Source organism: Adiantum capillus-veneris, chromosome 27 (assembly GCF_014529385.1).
Source record: "Adiantum capillus-veneris isolate H3 chromosome 27, ASM1452938v2, whole genome shotgun sequence".
Classification (NCBI taxonomy): Eukaryota; Viridiplantae; Streptophyta; class Polypodiopsida; order Polypodiales; family Pteridaceae; genus Adiantum; species Adiantum capillus-veneris.
Window position 1 is genome coordinate 139,984,854 of NC_140957.1, and position 5,134 is coordinate 139,989,987.

The window sequence follows — 5,134 nt, forward strand, 5'->3', positions numbered from 1 at the left end:
CCCGCACAAGATATTGGAATTCTAAAACACTTTCCCTCCATTAGAATGCTTTCAAAGTGAATCTCCCTCCACTAAAGCTTTTCTCTGAGAGCTATGGCTTCCACGTCTTCTCGCCCAAGAAGCTCTATATGTTTATGGTCCTCACACCAACTACCAACAGCTGCACTTTGCCTAGAAGGCAAAGTAGTATCATATCCTCAATTACAATATCAACTTCAATAAGTGCAGAGAACCAATGGGTTGGACAAAGGATAAACAAAGGTTCATGGGTCCTCATGCAACCAAGAAGACCCAAGAGGTCTAGTGCTATCAATGTTTACCGCTCAACATGGAAGGCCAGAGTGTTGGATTTCAAAGTTGAAATCGGCAAAAGATCTGTAAAGGAAGTTCTTGTTCAGCATGTGTTTATCCATCCAGACGTGATAGCAAACGGTGGAAATGTGTCAGATATACATCAACCACGTTGTAATTGTAAGTATTCTTGACATCTGAACTGCATTTGATTTGTCATTTCACTTATTGATACTCTCATTATAACTTTTCTTATATATTTTGCAATGTTTATCCCTCTTCTTATGAGCAATGTCTCCATTCTTCACATCTCAACTACATTAGATTTGTCATTTTGAATTATTGATACTCTTAGTTTAACTCTTGTTATATATTTTGCAGATGTTTATCCCTCTTCTTATGAGCAATGGGAGCCTGTGGAGTGCATAATAGGCCTCTTCCTTGTTGTTCATGCCCACATTGGTTCTCTACAGTATTCAGGGAGAAGCAGCAAAAGCCTGGCTGATGAAGGAATATTCTTCTATGACCTCTTCTACCAACTCAGCCCGAGGAATAAGAATGGCATGTTGGTGAAAGTGCCTCTACCAACCGATTGGAACACTGTGGACTGGCCAGTTCCTGAGGAAACAATGGTGGAGGCAATGCGAAGTAAGCTCTACAAGGATATACAGAGGTCTTTACGTAGCTCTATTCCCACGAAACTGGTTAGAAATTGCAAAATTTTGTCCTACTGCACTGTTCATAGAGTTGTTTCATAACTACAATATACGTGTTACGAAAACTATGTTCATGTGCAAGTCATTTCAGCAATCATCCTGTGACAAACTTCTTGACAGAGGATGGTATATAAAGGAAGAGATTGGCATACAGTTCGAGGTCGCGCTTGACACTCTAGTTATCAAGTACATGATTGCAAGCCAATCACTATTAGTGTCCTTTTGGTATATGTGATCACAAATGCTCAGAGGTAAGTACATTCCTATGGACCAGGTTCTGCAGATTTGGAAGATAATCCTGCCGTGGATGTGGAAGTGATTGATAAAGAGCATGGCCTAATGTTGGTGGTTACAATAAGGGAGCTATGCAGTCTTCTGCAGTTATGGCACGACATAATTGAAGAGTCACTGGACAGGGAGCTTTCAGATTTTTCCTTTTTCCTAGCTGGCCGTAAGCTAATGCGGCGTAGGGAAAAAGATATTTTTTTCAAAGAGTTGGATGGTCGGGTTGAAATAGTGTCAATGTAACAGAGATTCTTGTGAACCCAAGTGTATACGAACGACTTTCAATACATGAAGTTTTTTGGGCTCATTTGTCAATTGTGCTCTGTGAATATAAGTGTTCTTGAAATACATTTCTTTAGCATGTCAAATCTCTGCCTCTCTCTCTCTCTCTCTCTCTCTCTCTCTCTCTCTCTCTCTCTCTCTCTCAATGTTAGGCAAGACAAAGACATGATAGAAGAGTCATCTTAATTCATTAGAAAGTACAAACTCGTCCGTGAACAATGGACTGAGATACAATTTCTGTAAGTATGGAATCAAAATGTCTTCAAGGTAAAAATCAAAGGAATGCCCCTCGAAAGAGGGTGGTGAGATAGTTGTTCCAGGTGGATTTAGTTCTCCCTTTTCAGGAGTATCATCAATCAGTAGTGTATTATTTGCATCAAAGGGTACATCGATTTGGCTAAACGGTTTGTACAAAAGAGGTACATGTGGTTTTTTAGGGTGGTAGTGGACCTCGACGATAGCACATTTTCTTTGATCATACAAAAAGGAAAAATCTGACGTATGAGCGTCGCATACACCGCAAACTATTGTAACTAGTGGCGAAAAGTTTTGCCTTTGCATTGAAGACCATACGGCAACTCTAAAGCGCGGAAGAAGAAATTGAATAAATTCTTTGGTTCCTGGACGAACCACGACTCGACAAGTTTCCATCCAAAATGTTTGCAAATCCTCGAAGGGGTCTGCTGTATCCAAAGGCACGCGCATCAGCAGCAATCCATTGAGGTCCAAGATAATCAACCTCTATAAAAGTTGACAAGTACATATAAGTAGTTAGAAGCTGAACATATTTTGCCATACTTGAATAGACATTACCGGAACAACCGTATCTACATGTAGCAAGGGTCCATACTGGGTCTCTATAGTGTTGTTGTCGTTGTTGCTATCCTCGGCTTTAGCTTCATCATTCACATCTTCATAGTCATCATTCACATCTTCATCAAGGGTCCCCCCCATGGCTCTTTCTGCCTCATTCAGGGTTTCCTCCAAGGTCTTTTCCTCTGCCTCTGCTGGCCGCCTTGCATCATCCATATCCTTTTGCTCATCCGTATGCCTGCTTTCCTCATCCATCATTGCCTCATCCATATCACTTTGCTCATCCCTAGGCATGCTTTCCTCATCCATATCCTTTTTCTCATCCGTAGGCCCGCTTTCCTCATCCAGGGTTTCATCCATGGGCTCTTTTGTCTCCTCCACTGGCTTACTTGGCTCTTTCATTGTCTCCTCCATAAGCCCCTCTGGTTGTACACTAGCACCTTCCTTATGCTCATTTGACCTTTCTTCATCCTCGGCTCTTTCATCTTTGGCTGGTATGACCCCCTCAGCCCGTTGTGATTCCGCTGTATTTGATGCAGGGGTTTGTCATGGTGGCACGTCATGTATTGTAATCTCAATTGTGCGGTCGTCCAAGCTGCTATCTTCAGGTTCTCTGGGGCTCGACATAGTAAGCAGGTGTTGTATTAAACTTAATCGATATCTTTGCAATAATCATATGTGTAGTTTTTTAAAGCACTCTACAAAATTGAAAGACCACATGGTGAGAAGTCTTGTATAAAGAAAACCAAAACTGACTGAATGCATTGCCAAATGGTTACCTTAGTCATGAAAGATTTTAATGCAAAGTAGCTTTGCAGGACATATTCTGCATGGAGAAGACATCTCCAGCCGCAATAATTTCCATCGGTTTGATTTGGGAAAGGTACATCTTTGATTGGGGCCTTGTATAGTTCATCCTTCCACATAGCTTGCCATAAGCAAGCAACAACCTCTTTATACAACTGCACAAAGTAGTATCAAGATGTTAGCTTAAGGCTTCAAATTCACATAGATATCTAAAAGAAACACTTTCTGGTACATAACACTTACAGCCTAATTTCAAGGTGGGTTCCTTTTATTGAATTGAACACCCACACTGCTGGTTGCTCAACATCAAGGCATATGAGACTCCAGTGATGGTTGTTCTCATATAGAAAGATGATGACAGTTACTTCCAACATAGCACAGTGGAGAAAGCAACTCTCAAATGTGCCAGATGGACCGTTATTCTGTCTAATAATCACTGACATTTGTGGATCAAGAAGAAACACCTCCGTGTGGGTGTGCGGTGGAAGTTGACTTTTGATCAAGCTGCAGAGAGTGTACCTGAGTTAGTACACCTATGATCTGAGTTTTCAAAGTTAGCAAGATAGTAACACTTACTTAAGACAAGCATAGATAATTGTGTCTGAGATCTGAGCATCTGGATTCAGCAATAAATTAATGTCCACTTTTTCCAGAGCCAACTTTCTGGATCCATCTATAAATGGTATCTCTGCAAGTAAACCATCCTTCATTGAAAGTAGAGTTTCTTTGTTGCTTGCCTCTATGGACATAGTCACATTGCATTGTGTTTGCCTCTGGGACTCCACTGCTACTTTTGATTTCTCCTTAAGCTCTGCTTCCCTCATGTCCTCTGTTTGGCGAGCAAGCGTCTCTGCCCTTGCCCTTGTATTCACATCATGTGTGACATCTACACCTGTGAGTTGTGGCAATAGCTCAAGGGGGTATAGAAAAATTTCCCTCATTTTCTTATCCCTGCAGACATTGGGGACCAGCAGTTTGTCATACCTCCACCTTATACTTTTTAGTGTCTCACTATCTTTGTCCATTACAGTCACCCTATGGGCATGGGCTGCTACAATGGTCATGTCACTAAAGTACTCAAGCAGGAAGTCCTCTGCTGCTTCTTGTAGAGCCATCAATGCCACCACTTTCCACCTTTTAGTGCCCCAAGTAGCTTCTTCACATATGGACCTCACCATCCTCTGAAAGGGCAGCTTTGGGATGCACAAATCTACACATTTCTGTGCCTTCCTGATTTCTCTGAAAAGTCCCATGCAGCTCTGTAACTTCATCACCCTTGGACCTTTCAGAATTTTATTTGGTTTTCCAGGTCTCTTCTTTGGTGTTGCAGATCTGCTACTAGCCTTAGCTGCTAATCCTGGTCCCTTGCCTGCCTTCCTTGCAGTGGCCTTTGTTCTAGCCATTTCACTGTATAACAATAGAGGAGTCTCTCTCTCTCTCTCTCTCTCTCACACACACACACACACACACACACACACACACACACACACACACACACACACACACACACACACACACACACACACACACACACACACACCACAACTTACCCCATTACTAACGGCGCACGTGAAACATATTTTGAGCCCAAAATACACCTCCCCGCGTCGTTAGTATAAGGGAATAGAAAGACTCTCTCTCTCTCTCTCTCTTTCTCCCCCCTTCCCCAGTCTCTCCACTTTTTCCTCCTCTCTCTAAAACACACACACACACACACACACACAGACACACACACACACACACACACACACACACACACACACACACACACACACACACACACACTCTCTCTCTCGTGGATACACTCCATCTCTCTCACTCGTTCTACTTGCGGTTGCACAGTACTAAAGGCGCGCAAAGAGACATCCAAACCGGAGGTGGCTGTCTCCGCGCGCCTTTAGTAGATAGATAGATAGATAGAGAGAGAGAGAGAGAGAGAG